General features: G+C 47.7%; 1 protein-coding gene across 1 annotated transcript in view; it reads left to right on the top strand.

Moving 5' to 3' along the window:
• The window catches only part of XIRP2 (xin actin binding repeat containing 2), a 181,161-nt gene extending 164,128 nt beyond the window's left edge, over nt 1-17,033 (top strand). The window contains exon 9 of the mRNA XM_089660274.1: nt 16,896-17,033. The gene's annotated coding sequence lies outside the window, so the exon portion shown is untranslated. The remainder of the gene's footprint in view (nt 1-16,895) is intronic.
• The last annotated feature ends 1,088 nt before the right edge of the window (nt 17,034-18,121 follow it).

Raw genomic sequence — 18,121 nt, forward strand, 5'->3', positions numbered from 1 at the left:
TTTACAGAAAAAGATGTAGCCTATATACAGTATATATATATATATATATATATATATATATATATATATATATACAGAGAGCAATAACACAACAGGGAGAAGAAAGAAAGAAGTTTAGAGGTAGAATACTTGCAGAAATCCTGGTTTTAGCAGCGCTCAAGTGTCCGAACAAAAGGGTGCCTTTTCTCCAAAAGTTGATTCTTGATGTTAAAAAGTAGATCTCTTCATTTCTCTCTCTCAGGCATAACAGCCTTTTTCTAGGAACCCAGCATAGTGTCTCCTTAAAGCAGAGAATCAATCGCCTCATTTGGGGAAGGGTGTAGTGGCGGGAAACTCAGGCTATGACCAAATCCCTCCCAGTTTATTTCATGGTCAATAACCTTCCATAGGTACATGTAGCATCCTATCCACTGGCAGGATAATATGCAGAATGATATTCTGAAAGTCCAGACATCACATATGACATATCTGGCTGTGACGGTTAAGGAGATATCGCTTTCTGCTCTCAGGTAGATGTAATCTAGGGGTGTAAGGTATCAGGTGACTTGTATTACAATGACCTCTTTGAATATATGTCTTGTTTTATTGTATGTATTTCCTCCGAGAAATTATGAAAGTGTATAAAAAATTGGTCTCCAAATGAGATATAGGTTTTACTGCTATCCCGGAATGCTTTTGAAGTCCAGTGACGGACGGGTTTATAGCTTTACGATCAGCTTCAGAGCAAGAGTGGGACAGACACCCTGGCATCAACTAATTGGGTTTACAACCATCAAGGGTATCCAGCTGTGCCCTGTGCACTCCTGAACTCCGCACACACGGACCACATGTCATTCAACAGAAAGGGAGGGGGGAGCTGATTTGGAGTGAAAAATGACACAAGATGGAGGATCTTTGGCAAAATGGATGTTCACATCCATATTTGTACGTACAATTGCTACTGTGTTATGTAATCTTCAGGATAAAATTATTTATTTTAAACATGTAAACAAAAAAGAAAACACGCAAAAATGGCTCTGGCAATGAAAGGGTTAACCCAAAAAATGCCACACAGCCCCATGCCACTGCAGTGTGCAATACACATGAATGGGTCTCATTGGGCAGTGTTACCACCCATTGAATGCAACATGCCATTTAATGTGTGCAGCCCTGAGTGGCTACATCTCCTAGGTTGGGGGGAGGGCTGTAAAACGTAAGCTCATCTGCCTGCTTTTACCGCTTCCCTGGCCACCCATGTGAACAAGCCCTAAGCGACAGGCCATGCTAGTGCAGTTGCAGAAAATAAGTTACTAGTTAGTATATCCCCTCAGAATTTAAGAGGGGAGGAGGTCCAGTGCATCCAGGCTAGGGAGGAAGGAATGAGAGGAGGGGGAGGAGCTACAGTGAGGTGAAGGAGAGAAATGTAAAAATATTAATGAATAAGTGAAAGGGCATTGATACTGATACTGACATAAGTAATAGACTGAAGGAAAAAGGAACAGTACGAAAAGGCTCAGCCAAGAACAAGAACAAAACCTTACGTAATTATTTTCACCCTATCCACTCAGAGGCTTTCTTTTTAACCAACATAAATCATTTTAACCTCTTCAATTCTACTCCTTTTTCTCACTGATAAACGTTTTTGTTTCAATGACAATGGAAATTTGATACACATCAATCTGGTATCTCCTTGTCTACATAAGCACAGTCAAAAGTATGCATTTACCTATTGCAGTTTATAGAAATCCATTATTTGATATACAATTACGAGGATTATACTATAACATACTTGTGGTCTCAAGCATCTTTATACAATATAGTAACAAAGAGCACATTTGCATTATGTTCTAGACGTAGTTATTCTTGTAGGATTATTATCTGACCTCCTTAACAAATATTATTTCACTTATGCAATAGTAGTATTGTCCTGTTTTATTAAGATATCCTTGACCATTTTAGTCATTTTACTGTTTGCCAATGAAGCGTTCTGATTTTCATTCTTGTTTATAGGATACTATTATTTCTGAATCTTCTATTCACTGGATTCAGATGTTATATTCAATTGGTTATATGTATATCCCTTGATTTTTATATTTCTAATTTTTACGTTTGCATTTGTTTTGTAGCCCTGATGAATTGGGAAGTGTGTTTGGCCCCCAGAATGCATTGGGTGTGCTATTTGATCATTTTATACACAGTAAAGCCATTGGACTGTTTTGCTGTGGGTTTGGCACTTGCGGTGTATGTACAGTGGGGCAAAAAAGTATTTAGTCAGCCACCAATTGTGCAAGTTCTCCCACTTAAAAAGATGAGAGAGGCATGTAATTGGCATCATAGGTAGACCTCAACAATGAAAGACAAAATGAGAAAAAAATCCAGACAATCACATTGGCTGATTTGGAAAGAATTTATTTGCAAATTATGGTGGAAAATAAGTATTTGGTCAATATCAAAAGTTCATCTCAACACTTTGTTATATATCCTTTGTTGGCAATGACAGAGGTCAAACGTTTCCTGTAAGTCTTCACAAGGTTGGCACACACTGCTGCTGGTATGTTGGCCCATTCCTCCATGCAGATCTCCTCTAGAGCAGTGATGTTTTGGGGCTGTATCTGGGCAACACAGACTTTCAACTCCCTCCAAAAGTCTTCCCAGCCTGGTGCAGGTCTACAATTTTGTTTCTGGTGTCCTTTCGACAGCTCTTTGGTCTTCATCATAGTGGAGTTTGGAGTGTGACTGTTTGAGGTTGTGGACAGGTGTCTTTTATACTGATAACAAGTTCAAACAGGTGCCATTGATACAGGTAATGAGTGCAGGACAGAGGAGCCTCTTAAAGAAGAAGGTACAGGTCTGTGAGAGCCAGAAATCTTGCTTGTTTGTAGGTGACCAAATACTTATTTTCCACCATAATTTGCAAATAAATTCTTTCCAAATCAGCCAATGTGATTGTCTGGATTTGTTTTCTCATTTTGTCTCTCATAGTTGAGGTCTACCTATGATACCAATTAGAGATGAGCGAAGAAATGAAAAATTCGATTCGACTGATTCGGCGAATTCGTGGACAATATTCGATTCGAGTCGAATAAATTCGCTGTGAATTTAACTTAAAAAAGGGTGTTTCTAGGCTTCAGAGAGACTTAATATTAGTGCAGAACACTGTACCTTTAATTTAAATGCCCTTGGAGTCTGCTGGGGAAGAGAAATAATACTGTCAGTCAGTATGACATGCAGATGAGTGCCGTCGATCTTAGAATCACCGCACACTTCACTCATTTGGCCAGTCACGGGGCCAAAACCAGTGTTTGGAGCCACAGTGTGGCGGTGGAGGCAGCAGCAATGGGAGGCCATACAGCAACCTATGACAAAATGGAAACCAGCAGGAGTGTGAGGAGACCTGAAAGTGGCACATGGCAGAGTGGGAGCAATGGGAGGCGGTACAGGGACCCAGGTCACACTGTGGGCCCAGCAGCAGCGTGACCAGGCGGTACGGGGGCCCATGGCAGATTTGGGGCCTGGCAGCACCTATGGGAGGCCTGTAATCTGCCAGCACCCTATGACAAAATGGAACCCTGGGCTGGGGCAGGCAGAACCGCCGTATCTTTATCACGGTTTTCCCAGGCCACCGAATGGCGACGCTGCATATGCTGACGCAACGCTGTAGTCCCAACATGGGCCCCCTGGCCACGCTTGACTTTCTGGCCACATAGTCGACATACGGCTACGTTTACTTCCTCGGGCGGCTTGATGAAAAATTGCCACACCGCAGAGTAGGAAACTTTGCCTCCGCTACTCCTCACTGGCTGACTGCTACTTCCTCCGTGCACACCGGCACCACTACTGGCCGTGGTGGTAGGCTGCAGTGGAGCTGGTGCTCTACTCCGTGGCCGTTTGCCTCCACTGACACTGCTGCGACCCTGCTGCCTCCTGGCAGCAGCAATGGGAGGCCGTACAGGGACCCATGAGAGACTCTGGACTTGGCAGCAGCATGAGGAGGCAGTATATAGGGGCCCATGGCAGATTAGGGGCCTGGCAGCAGCTATGGGAGGCCCGTAATCTGCCAGCACCTTATGTCAAAAAATTCAACACACCAGCAGTGTGAAGAGACCTGAATGTGGCACATGGCAGAGTGTGGCGATGGAAACAGCAGCAATGGGAGGCCGTACAGGGACCCATGAGAGACTCTGGACTTGGTAGCAGCATGAGGAGGCGGTATATAGGGGCCCATGGCAGATTAGGGGCCTGGCAGCAGCTATGGGAGGCCCGTAATCTGCCAGCACCCTATGTCAAAAAATTCAACACAACAGCAGTGTGTGAGGAGACCTGAAAGTGGCACATGGCAGAGTGTGGCGATGGAGACAGCAGCAATGGGAGGCCGTACAGGGACCCATGAGAGACTCTGGACTTGGCAGCAGCATGAGGAGGCGGTATATAGGGGCCCATGGCAGATTAGGGGCCTGGCAGCAGCTATGGGAGGCCCGTAATCTGCCAGCACCCTATGTCAAAAAATTCAACACAACAGCAGTGTGTGAGGAGACCTGAAAGTGGCACATGGCAGAGTGTGGCGATGGAGACAGCAGCAATGGGAGGCCGTACAGGGACCCATGAGAGACTCTGGACTTGGCAGCAGCATGAGGAGGCGGTATATAGGGGCCCATGGCAGATTAGGGGCCTGGCAGCAGCTATGGGAGGCCCGTAATCTGCCAGCACCCTATGTCAAAAAATTGAAAACACAAGCAGTGTGAAGAGACCTGAATGTGGCACATGGCAGAGTGTGGCGATGGAGACAGCAGCAATGGGAGGCTGTACAGGGACCCATGAGAGACTCTGGACTTGGCAGCAGCATGAGGAGGCGGTATATAGGGGCCCATGGCAGATTAGGGGCCTGGCAGCAGCTATAGGAGGCCCGTAATCTGCCAGCACCCTATGTCAAAAAATTCAACACAACAGCAGTGTGTGAGGAGACCTGAAAGTGGCACATGGCAGAGTGTGGCGATGGAGACAGCAGCAATGGGAGGCCGTACAGGGACCCATGAGAGACTCTGGACTTGGCAGCAGCATGAGGATGCGGTATATAGGGGCCCATGGCAGATTAGGGGCCTGGCAGCAGCTATAGGAGGCCCGTAATCTGCCAGCACCCTATGTCAAAAAATTCAACACAACAGCAGTGTGTGAGGAGACCTGAAAGTGGCACATGGCAGAGTGTGGCGATGGAGACAGCAGCAATGGGAGGCCGTACAAGGACCCATGAGAGACTCTGGACTTGGCAGCAGCATGAGGAGGCGGTATATAGGGGCCCATGGCAGATTAGGGGCCTGGCAGCAGCTATGGGAAGCCCGTAATCTGCCAGCACCCTATGTCAAAAAATTCAACACACCAGCAGTGTGAGGAGACCTGAAAGTGGCACATGGCAGAGTGTGGCGATGGAGACAGCAGCAATGGGAGGCCGTACAGGGACCCATGAGAGACTCTGGAACTGGCAGCAGCATGAGGAGGCGGTATATAGGGGCCCATGGCAGATTAGGGGCCTGGCAGCAGCTATAGGGGGCCCGTAATCTGGCAGCACCCTATGTCAAAAAATTCAACACAACAGCAGTGTGTGAGGAGACCTGAAAGTGGCACATGGCAGAGTGTGGCGATGGAGACAGCAGCAATGGGAGGCCGTACAGGGACCCATGAGAGACTCTGGACTTGGCAGCAGCATGAGGAGGCGGTATATAGGGGCCCATGGCAGATTAGGGGCCTGGCAGCAGCTATGGGAGTCCCGTAATCTGCCAGCACCCTATGTCAAAAAATTGAAAACACAAGCAGTGTGAAGAGACCTGAATGTGGCACATGGCAGAGTGTGGCGATGGAGACAGCAGCAATGGGAGGCTGTACAGGGACCCATGAGAGACTCTGGACTTGGCAGCAGCATGAGGAGGCGGTATATAGGGGCCCATGGCAGATTAGGGGCCTGGCAGCAGCTATAGGAGGCCCGTAATCTGGCAGCACCCTATGTCAAAAAATTCAACACAACAGCAGTGTGTGAGGAGACCTGAAAGTGGCACATGGCAGAGTGTGGCGATGGAGACAGCAGCAATGGGAGGCCGTACAGGGACCCATGAGAGACTCTGGACTTGGCAGCAGCATGAAGAGGCGGTATATAGGGGCCCATGGCAGATTAGGGGCCTGGCAGCAGCTATGGGAGGCCCGTAATCTGCCAGCACCCTATGTCAAAAAATTGAAAACACAAGCAGTGTGAAGAGACCTGAATGTGGCACATGGCAGAGTGTGGCGATGGAGACAGCAGCAATGGGAGGCTGTACAGGGACCCATGAGAGACTCTGGACTTGGCAGCAGCATGAGGAGGCGGTATATAGGGGCCCATGGCAGATTAGGGGCCTGGCAGCAGCTATAGGAGGCCCGTAATCTGCCAGCACCCTATGTCAAAAAATTCAACACAACAGCAGTGTGTGAGGAGACCTGAAAGTGGCACATGGCAGAGTGTGGCGATGGAGACAGCAGCAATGGGAGGCCGTACAGGGACCCATGAGAGACTCTGGACTTGGCAGCAGCATGAGGAGGCGGTATATAGGGGCCCATGGCAGATTAGGGGCCTGGCAGCAGCTATAGGAGGCCCGTAATCTGCCAGCACCCTATGTCAAAAAATTCAACACAACAGCAGTGTGTGAGGAGACCTGAAAGTGGCACATGGCAGAGTGTGGCGATGGAGACAGCAGCAATGGGAGGCCGTACAAGGACCCATGAGAGACTCTGGACTTGGCAGCAGCATGAGGAGGCGGTATATAGGGGCCCATGGCAGATTAGGGGCCTGGCAGCAGCTATGGGAGGCCCGTAATCTGCCAGCACCCTATGTCAAAAAATTCAACACACCAGCAGTGTGAGGAGACCTGAAAGTGGCACATGGCAGAGTGTGGCGATGGAGACAGCAGCAATGGGAGGCCGTACAGGGACCCATGAGAGACTCTGGAACTGGCAGCAGCATGAGGAGGCGGTATATAGGGGCCCATGGCAGATTAGGGGCCTGGCAGCAGCTATAGGGGGCCCGTAATCTGGCAGCACCCTATGTCAAAAAATTCAACACAACAGCAGTGTGTGAGGAGACCTGAAAGTGGCACATGGCAGAGTGTGGCGATGGAGACAGCAGCAATGGGAGGCCGTACAGGGACCCATGAGAGACTCTGGACTTGGCAGCAGCATGAGGAGGCGGTATATAGGGGCCCATGGCAGATTAGGGGCCTGGCAGCAGCTATAGGAGGCCCGTAATCTGGCAGCACCCTATGTCAAAAAATTCAACACAACAGCAGTGTGTGAGGAGACCTGAAAGTGGCACATGGCAGAGTGTGGCGATGGAGACAGCAGCAATGGGAGGCTGTACAGGGACCCATGAGAGACTCTGGACTTGGCAGCAGCATGAGGAGGCGGTATATAGGGGCCCATGGCAGATTAGGGGCCTGGCAGCAGCTATGGGAGGTCCGTAATCTGCCAGCACCCTATGTCAAAAAATTCAACACAACAGCAGTGTGTGAGGAGACCTGAAAGTGGCACATGGCAGAGTGTGGCGATGGAGACAGCAGCAATGGGAGGCCGTACAGGGACCCATGAGAGACTCTGGACTTGGCAGCAGCAGCAGCTATGGGAGGTCCGTAATCTGCCAGCACCCTATGTCAGCAGTGTGTGAGGAGACCTGAAAGTGGCACATGTTTGAGGCATGATTCATGGCGGATTTAGTCAGTTGTGTCAGGAACTGGTGGTTTGAAATCCAGACTAATCCACGCCTGATTCATTTTCACAAACGTGAGTCTCTCCACACTTTGGGTGGACAGTCGTGTCCTCCGCGGAGTTACAATACCTCCTGCCGCACTAAACACGCGCTCCGATGCCACGCTACTGGCCGGGCATGACAGCCTTTCAAGGGCAAATTCAGCTAGTTGGGGCCAAAGGTCAAGTTTCGTTGCCCAGTAGTCAAGGGGATTGTCTACCTCGGTTGGCAGGGTGCTGTCCAAGTAGGCCCAAGCCTGTTGTTTGAGCTCCTGCTCCAGGTCCAACTGATGCTGCTGCTGCTGCTGCGGCTGGTTAGTAGTTTCCTCACTGCGCTGGTGAAGAAAGCTACTCATCATCGACTGCAGACTGAGGCAGCCGCTGCTGGTGGAGCTGCCACTGCTCCAACCACCCCACCCCTCGCCCTGCTGCCATGCCAGCGGAACGCGAGCGCACAGGGCCCACAGTGTCTGAGGATGGACGTTGGCGCACAAAGGCAGAGACCAACTGACTACATAGGTGGTTTTTATAGTACGTAATTTTGGCCTCCCTCTCAGCAGGTGTGAAAAAGGCCACCATTTTGGACCGGTAGCGAGGGTCCAACAAGGTGGACAGCCAAAAGTCATCCCTCTGTCTGATGGTTATTATTCGGCTGTCGCTACGCAAGCAACCGAGCATGCTATGGGCCATTTGTGCCAAGGAATGCGAGGGACTCCCTGCCTCCATCTCCACAGCATACTGCCACGGTGCGTCTGGGTCCTCTGTCTCCTCCTCCTCCTCCTCTACCAGATGCTCCTGCTCCTCCACTCCTGTCCGCTGAGTGGAAAAACCACCCATTTCACTCAATAATTCCTGAGCACAAATGTCCTCCTCTACCTCCTCCTCTTCTTCCTGTCCTGCCCCCACAGGGGTCATGTGGCGTTGAGATCTGTGCGCCACGTCTACCGCACCCTGACCAGCCATTGTTAACAGCATTTGTTCCAGGACGTGCAACAGAGGAATGACGTCGTTCATCCCATAGTCCTGCCGACTCACGAATAGCGTGGCCTCCTCAAAGGGCCTGAGCAAGCGGCAGGTGTCACGCATGAGCTGCCAATGGCTGACATCTAAGTTACACAGGGGAGTACCTTTATCCGCTTGTAACATAAGGAAATCGGTGATGGCCTTTCGCTGCTCGTAAAGGCGGTCTAACATGTGTAGGGTTGAATTCCACCTTGTTGCAACGTCGCAGATCAGGCGATGCTGTGGAATTCCGTTCTGCCGCTGCAGCTCAATGAGGGTGTTCTTTGCGGTGTAGGAATGGCTGAAATGCATGCACAGTTTACGTGACATTTTAAGGATGTCTTGCAGTGGGATGGTGGATTTTAGGAACCGCTTGACAACCAGATTGAACACGTGAGCCATGCATGGCGCATGGCACAACCTTCCTTGACGCAGAGCAGACACCATGTTCTTTCCGTTGTCGGTCAACATGGTTCCGATTTTAAGTTTGCGCGGAGACAGCCATCTGTCGATTTCTCTGTTCATTACACTCAGCAGTTCCTCCCCTGTGTGACTATGTTCGCCAAGGCATACCAGGTGCAGCACAGCGTGACACCGTTGCGCCCTGCACATGTGATATGCCGGTCGGGTAATGGGACTTGGCACGGGGGTGGCGGCTGAGGACACGGCGGAAAAAGAGGTGGTAGAGGCGGACATGTTTGCTGGACCAAGGACGTGCAAACGTGGAGGCAAAAGCGTCGTGACCTGTCCAAGTTGCTGGTGCGGCTGTGCCGGCACCACGTTCACCCAGTGGGCCGTAAATGACATGTACTGTCCCTGACCGTAGTTACAGCTCCACACGTCGGCGCTGCCGTGCACTTTGGCAGAGACCAACATGCTCAAAGACTGGCCCACCATCTCTTCTACATGTGAATGCAGGGCTGGCACTGCCTTTTGGGCAAAGAAATGACGGCTTGGCACTCTCCACCGCGGCGCGGCACAAGCCATCATTTCTCGGAAAGGTGCTGAGTCCACCAGTTGGAAAGGGAGGGACTGCAGCACCAGCAACTTGGACAGGAGGACGTTCAGCTTTTGCACCGTCGGGTGCGTGCTCGCAAACTGTTGTCTCTTGGAAACGGATTCCAAGAAAGACTGTTGACGGAATCCGAGAAGAGGAGTAGCAGGAGAAGGAGCATCTGAACGAGCGGAAGATGCCAACGAGCGACAACTCCCCTCAGCAGAGGTGTTGGAGCCTTGACTGGCTGATAGAGGGTGATTGACGACGTCGGGTGACGGAGCAAGTAACGGAGCGGGTGATGGAGCGGGGGCTGGGGCAGGCAGAACCGCCGTATCTTTATCACGGTTTTCCCAGGCCAACGAATGGTGACGCTGCATATGCTGACGCAACGCTGTAGTCCCAACATGGGCCCCCTGGCCACGCTTGCATTTTTGGCCACATAGTCGACATACGGCTACGTTTACTTCCTCGGGCGGAATGACGAAAAATTGCCACACCACCGAGTAGGAAACTTTGCCCCCGCTACTCCTCACTGGCTGACTGCTACTTCCTCCGTGCGCACCGGCACCACTACTGGCCGTGGTGGTAGGCTGCAGTGGAGCTGGTGCTCTACTCCGTGGCCGTTTGGCTCCACTGACACTGATGCGACCCTGCTGCCTCCTGGGCAACCCACCGACTGTTTCGCTCGCTGCCAAGCTGGCACCCTCTTCTCCTGATGATGCGGAAGAAATTGCCTGAGGACGACGAGGCAGCCAAGTGCGATCAACCTCCTCATCATCAGGTACGGTCTCCGCCTCACTACTAGCCCCCTCGGCTGCGTCTGGGTCAGGAGACAGACCTGTCTCTAGACCGGCTACAGAGCCACTCTCCTCGCCAGTACTTCTTCGCCTGGCTGCTGAAAAGGCCGATGTCTCCCCCCGTTCCTGACCGCCCTCTGTTAGCTCTTCCTCACTGTACAGTGGGGCTGAGCCCACAGCATGCGATACTTCGCTTGGTGAGGGAACAGCAAAGGACAGGGGCAGGTAGAGGACATGTGATTTCAGTGGGCTTGCTCCCGGGCCATGCCAACTAACGGTTGTGTCTGACGTACCCACCGACCGTTGGCTGTAGGTGTCAGAGGTGACCTGGGAAGAGGAAGACGACCGAGCCAACCAATCAATGACGGCAGGGTTGTCGGTGGAGACACGACCGCTGGATGACACCGGGAGCACTGGCCTCTGGCTGCGAATAGTGCTGCCTCGACCCCTTCCTCTGCTGCCACGTCTGCTCGCTCCTAAAAAATTGCCTCCTCTGCCACTCCTCTGCATGTTGTCTGACATACTCTTTAATTCAACGATTATGTGTCCCTGAGTAACAATTCTCTGGCACTCAGTAACAATTCTGTCTGTCCCTGAGTAAAAATTCTGTGGCCCTAAGTAAAGTTTCTGTGGCCCTGAGTAACAATTCTCTGGCACTCAGTAACAATTCTGTCTGTCCCTGAGTAACAATTCTCTGGCACTCAGTAACAATTCTGTCTGTCCCTGAGTAAAAATTCTGTGGCCCTAAGTAAAGTTTCTGTGGCCCTGAGTAACAATTCTCTGGCACTCCGTAACAATTCTGTCTGTCCCTGAGTAACAATTCTCTGGCACTCAGTAACAATTCTGTCTGTCCCTGAGTAAAAATTCTGTGGCCCTAAGTAAAGTTTCTGTGGCCCTGAGTAACAATTCTCTGGCACTCCGTAACAATTCTGTCTGTCCCTGAATAACAATTCTCTGGCACTCAGTAACAATTCTGTCTGTCCCTGAGTAACAATTCTCTGGCACTCAGTAACAATTCTGTCTGTCCCTGAGTAAAAATTCTGTGGCCCTAAGTAAAGTTTCTGTGGCCCTGAGTAACAATTCTCTGGCACTCAGTAACAATTCTGTCTGTCCCTGAGTAACAATTCTCTGGCACTCAGTAACAATTCTGTCTGTCCCTGAGTAAAAATTCTGTGGCCCTAAGTAAAGTTTCTGTGGCCCTGAGTAACAATTCTCTGGCACTCCGTAACAATTCTGTCTGTCCCTGAGTAACAATTCTCTGGCACTCAGTAACAATTCTGTCTGTCCCTGAGTAAAAATTCTGTGGCCCTAATTAAAGTTTCTGTGGCCCTAAGTAACAATTCTCTGGCACTCAGTAACAATTCTGTCTGTCCCTGAGTAAAAATTCTCTGGCACTCCGTAACAATTCTGTCTGTCCCTGAGTAACAATTCTCTGGCACTCAGTAACAATTCTGTCTGTCCCTGAGTAACAATTCTCTGGCACTCAGTAACAATTCTGTCTGTCCCTGAGTAAAAATTCTGTGGCCCTAAGTAAAGTTTCTGTGGCCCTGAGTAACAATTCTCTGGCACTCAGTAACAATTCTGTCTGTCCCTGAGTAAAAATTCTGTGGCCCTAAGTAAAGTTTCTGTGGCCCTGAGTAACAATTCTCTGGCACTCCGTAACAATTCTGTCTGTCCCTGAGTAACAATTCTCTGGCACTCAGTAACAATTCTGTCTGTCCCTGAGTAACAATTCTCTGGCACTCAGTAACAATTCTGTCTGTCCCTGAGTAAAAATTCTGTGGCCCTAAGTAAAGTTTCTGTGGCCCTGAGTAACAATTCTCTGGCACTCCGTAACAATTCTGTCTGTCCCTGAGTAACAATTCTCTGGCACTCAGTAACAATTCTGTCTGTCCCTGAGTAAAAATTCTGTGGCCCTAATTAAAGTTTCTGTGGCCCTAAGTAACAATTCTCTGGCACTCAGTAACAATTCTGTCTGTCCCTGAGTAAAAATTCTCTGGCACTCCGTAACAATTCTGTCTGTCCCTGAGTAACAATTCTCTGGCACTCAGTAACAATTCTGTCTGTCCCTGAGTAACAATTCTCTGGCACTCAGTAACAATTCTGTCTGTCCCTGAGTAAAAATTCTGTGGCCCTAAGTAAAGTTTCTGTGGCCCTGAGTAACAATTCTCTGGCACTCAGTAACAATTCTGTCTGTCCCTGAGTAAAAATTCTGTGGCCCTAAGTAAAGTTTCTGTGGCCCTGAGTAACAATTCTCTGGCACTCCGTAACAATTCTGTCTGTCCCTGAGTAACAATTCTCTGGCACTCAGTAACAATTCTGTCTGTCCCTGAGTAACAATTCTCTGGCACTCAGTAACAATTCTGTCTGTCCCTGAGTAAAAATTCTGTGGCCCTAAGTAAAGTTTCTGTGGCCCTGAGTAACAATTCTCTGGCACTCCGTAACAATTCTGTCTGTCCCTGAGTAACAATTCTCTGGCACTCAGTAACAATTCTGTCTGTCCCTGAGTAAAAATTCTGTGGCCCTAATTAAAGTTTCTGTGGCCCTAAGTAACAATTCTCTGGCACTCAGTAACAATTCTGTCTGTCCCTGAGTAACAATTCTCTGGCACTCCGTAACAATTCTGTCTGTCCCTGAGTAACAATTCTCTGGCACTCAGTAACAATTCTGTCTGTCCCTGAGTAACAATTCTCTGGCACTCCGTAACAATTCTGTCTGTCCCTGAGTATGAATTCTGTGGCCCTAACTAGCGTTTCTTTGTCCCTAAGTAACAGTTCTGTGGCCCTGAGTAACAATTCTGTGTCTGTGCGAGTAACAATTCTGTGGCCCTAAGTAACAGTTCTGTGGCCCTCAGTAACAGTTCTGTGTCTGTGCGAGTAACAATTCTGTGTCTGTGCGAGTAACAATTCTGTGGCCCTAAGTAACAGTTCTGTGGCCTTCAGTAACAATTCTGTGTCTGTGCGAGTAACAATTCTGTGGCCCTAAGTAAAGTTTCTGTGGCCCTAAGTAACAATTCTCTGGCACTCAGTAACAATTCTGTCTGTCCCTGAGTAACAATTCTCTGGCACTCAGTAACAATTCTGTCTGTCCCTGAGTAAAAATTCTGTGGCCCTAAGTAAAGTTTCTGGGGCCCTGAGTAACAATTCTCTGGCACTCAGTAACAATTCTGTCTGTTCCTCAGTAACAATTCTCTGGCACTCAGTAACAATTCTGTCTGTCCCTGAGTAAAAATTCTGTGGCCCTAAGTAAAGTTTCTGTGGCCCTAAGTAACAATTCTCTGGCACTCCGTAACAATTCTGTCTGTCCCTGAGTAACAATTCTCTGGCACTCAGTAACAATTCTGTCTGTCCCTGAGTAAAAATTCTGTGGCCCTAATTAAAGTTTCTGTGGCCCTAAGTAACAATTCTCTGGCACTCAGTAACAATTCTGTCTGTCCCTGAGTAACAATTCTCTGGCACTCAGTAACAATTCTGTCTGTCCCTGAGTAAAAATTCTGTGGCCCTAAGTAAAGTTTCTGTGGCCCTGAGTAACAATTCTCTGGCACTCCGTAACAATTCTGTCTGTCCCTGAGTAACAATTCTCTGGCACTCAGTAACAATTCTGTCTGTCCCTGAGTAAAAATTCTGTGGCCCTAATTAAAGTTTCTGTGGCCCTAAGTAACAATTCTCTGGCACTCAGTAACAATTCTGTCTGTCCCTGAGTAACAATTCTCTGGCACTCCGTAACAATTCTGTCTGTCCCTGAGTAACAATTCTCTGGCACTCAGTAACAATTCTGTCTGTCCCTGAGTAACAATTCTCTGGCACTCAGTAACAATTCTGTCTGTCCCTGAGTAAAAATTCTGTGGCCCTAAGTAAAGTTTCTGTGGCCCTGAGTAACAATTCTCTGGCACTCCGTAACAATTCTGTCTGTCCCTGAGTAACAATTCTCTGGCACTCAGTAACAATTCTGTCTGTCCCTGAGTAAAAATTCTGTGGCCCTAAGTAAAGTTTCTGTGGCCCTGAGTAACAATTCTCTGGCACTCCGTAACAATTCTGTCTGTCCCTGAGTATGAATTCTGTGGCCCTAACTAGCGTTTCTTTGTCCCTAAGTAACAGTTCTGTGGCCCTGAGTAACAATTCTGTGTCTGTGCGAGTAACAATTCTGTGGCCCTAAGTAACAGTTCTGTGGCCCTCAGTAACAGTTCTGTGTCTGTGCGAGTAACAATTCTGTGTCTGTGCGAGTAACAATTCTGTGGTCCTAAGTAACAGTTCTGTGGCCTTCAGTAACAATTCTGTGTCTGTGCGAGTAACAATTCTGTGTCTGTGCGAGTAACAATTCTGTGGCCCTAAGTAAAGTTTCTGTGGCCCTAAGTAACAATTCTCTGGCACTCAGTAACAATTCTGTCTGTCCCTGAGTAACAATTCTCTGGCACTCAGTAACAATTCTGTCTGTCCCTGAGTAAAAATTCTGTGGCCCTAAGTAAAGTTTCTGGGGCCCTGAGTAACAATTCTCTGGCACTCAGTAACAATTCTGTCTGTCCCTGAGTAACAATTCTCTGGCACTCAGTAACAATTCTGTCTGTCCCTGAGTAAAAATTCTGTGGCCCTAAGTAAAGTTTCTGTGGCCCTAAGTAACAATTCTCTGGCACTCAGTAACAATTCTGTCTGTCCCTGAGTAACAATTCTCTGGCACTCAGTAACAATTCTGTCTGTCCCTGAGTAAAAATTCTGTGGCCCTAATTAAAGTTTCTGTGGCCCTAAGTAACAATTCTCTGGCACTCAGTAACAATTCTGTCTGTCCCTGAGTAACAATTCTCTGGCACTCAGTAACAATTCTGTCTGTCCCTGAGTAAAAATTCTGTGGCCCTAATAACGTTTCTGTGGCCCTAAGTAACAATTCTCTGGCACTGAGTAACAATTCTGTCTGTCCCTGAGTATGAATTCTGTGGCCCTAACTAGCGTTTCTTTGTCCCTAAATAACGATTCTGTGGCCCTCATTAACAAGTCTGTTTCCCTGAGTAATGGTTCTCTGTCCCTAAGTAACTTTTCTCTGTCCCCAATTATCGTTTCTGTGGCCCTAACTCTGTCCCTGTCCCTAGTACAGAGCGGTCTGCCTCTGTTCAATGACTGCAGGCAAATGAAGAATTCCAAAATGGCCGCTATTTATAGCTCGACCATTACACAGTGCTGGCTGGCTGGCTGCTGATTGGCTGATGCGATCACATGTAGTTGAGGAATGCATTATGGGTCAGCGCGCCTTGTCTGCGCGCCTTCCCAGACATCCCCGCTCCGTCGCCGCACATGTCAGCCGCCATTTTCTGAAAAATTTCGATTCGCGCGTCCGAATTAGGCTATTTTTCGGATTCGGCACGAATCAAAATTTTTCCGATATTCGACTCGAATTCCACTTCGGATACTTCGATTCGCTCATCTCTAATACCAATTACAGGCCTCTCTCATGTTTTTAAGTGGGAGAACTTGCACAATTGGTGGCTGACTAAATACTTTTTTGCCCCACTGTACATGCTTTGGAGTCTTTTCCCTGTTTGTGTGCCCAGAAATCTGTACTCTCTGTTAGTCCTGGTGACCATTGCAACTAAGAGAGAATGTGATGGGGAGTGCAAATTGTACAGTTGCCACCATAACAAGAGGTCAGTAAATCTTCCAATGGGGATAACTGGAGGCGGGGATTGCTCTTTACTTTGGAGAGATTTTTTTCTCACTTCCTGTTCCATCACCAGAAGAGGAAATTCAAAGAAATCTCCCCAATGGGACACAGACAGCAAATAATAACTGACAGGAATTTTAACCCTTTCATACTCTACAATTACAAAGAAAAGTTTTGGCTTTACCACATATACACATTTATGTCAAAAGAGGTCACTCACAAATTGCACAAAGTACTCCTTTGAGCTTGTTGCAGAAAAACGTTATTTCTTAACATGGCTTAGTACACACAGGCATCTCAAATACCTTCAGCTTTGGATTACAATCTTTAGGGCGCAGCCACATATGCAGTTTTTCATCTTGAGTGATATAACATTGCAATCAGAAAGTGCATTATTGTTCCTATAGATTGCTATTGGTTACACAATTAGCAATCTATTGCAAGGGATAAAACTAAAAACTGTTCACAGGTACAGTGGCACAGCCAAAAAGATAATTAGTAGCCAAGCCATTGACTTCTCTGCAGGAGCACAGCTCTTGGCCGTTGAAAACTGTGCACATCAGTAGTTATAAAAAATGCTGCTAAATAGCAGAAGAGATAGGTGGGAGTTCATTTTGGGTGTGCGTTTGTGTGTTCTTATCACAATTGTGAACATTCTGATACATTCCTTTTCAAAATTTTTGTTCAATTTATTATTTTTTTCTTCACAGTTTAGGAAATTATGCTTCTCTCCGTGGAAACATATACTGCAAACCCCACTTTAAACAACTCTTCAAGTCAAAAGGAAATTACGACGAGGGCTTTGGATACAAACCACACAAAGAGCTATGGAATCCAAAAACTCAAACTACAACTGCAGCACCTCGACACGAAAGACAGGAAAAAAGTAAAACATTAATGAAAGAGTCCAATATGGCAAGTAATCCACAAAGCTTGCCTGCAGATGAAGTGCATGACAATTTGGATGATGCAGCCCTTAAGACATCAGGTGCAATTGGCAAGCTGAGCATAATGTGGCCTCCATCATCAGGCAATTCTAGGCAGAATTCCACTGTTGAGAAAGTTATTGTGAACAAACCTAAATGGCCACCCGAAGAAGACATGAAGCATGTGGACGTGGTAAGGCCTCCCCCAGAGGGAGGGGAACAAGGCAAATCAGAAAGTGAAAAACCAGATATTTGTAATGAAATGTTGGATAATAAGGAAGGTCTTAGACTGGAAAGAGAAATCAAGGTCTCACCGATTGGCACAGATGGGGTTCAACAACTTAAAAACGAGTTAACCAAAAGAGTGAGTTCTAGAATGAATGCAGAAAGTTTTGAAGACAAAGATCTGGACAGTGAGTTGAAAGTTACAAAAATTAATGGAAATGAAGCTGAAAATTATTCCAATCCAAACAGTAATAATAACAACAACTGCAATATAAATGTTGTTATGTATACCGAATATTATGAAAACACTGCAACCAAATTCAACCAGAGGAATGGACAAAAATCTTTTAAATCAAACAATCAGTTTGGAATCTCTGGGCTTCATGTTGTTTGGGGTGAAGGTGGCCATCTTTCCAATAATTTTTCTATGACAATCCAGCAGTATGGGAGAGGTGACTTAAGTTCACCATATAATAATCCTCTCTCGTCTGAAGAATCATTTGTCTTGGATCATCTTACAAATAAGATTCTGGATTCAGAGAAAAGTGAAGCTGAAATATCACATCAGTGTAATACGTATCAGAAGAAAGAAATGACAGAAGCAATTGTTCTGCATGGCTTGTCAACACGGTCTCTCGCTGTTCAGGAGTCTAATGCATGTGTTTTGCCAAGCCTCACTATAAATGAGCCTTGTGTAACAGGTAGAGAGCCATCTCTGCAAAGTACTTTCAGCTCAGGTTTGAAGATGTATGGGAGTGAAAGACAGTGAAGCAGAGCTGTAAGAC

This window comes from Staurois parvus, unplaced genomic scaffold (assembly GCF_062004578.1).
Source record: "Staurois parvus isolate SC_StPar_1 unplaced genomic scaffold, SC_StPar_1.0 ptg000031l, whole genome shotgun sequence".
Classification (NCBI taxonomy): Eukaryota; Metazoa; Chordata; class Amphibia; order Anura; family Ranidae; genus Staurois; species Staurois parvus.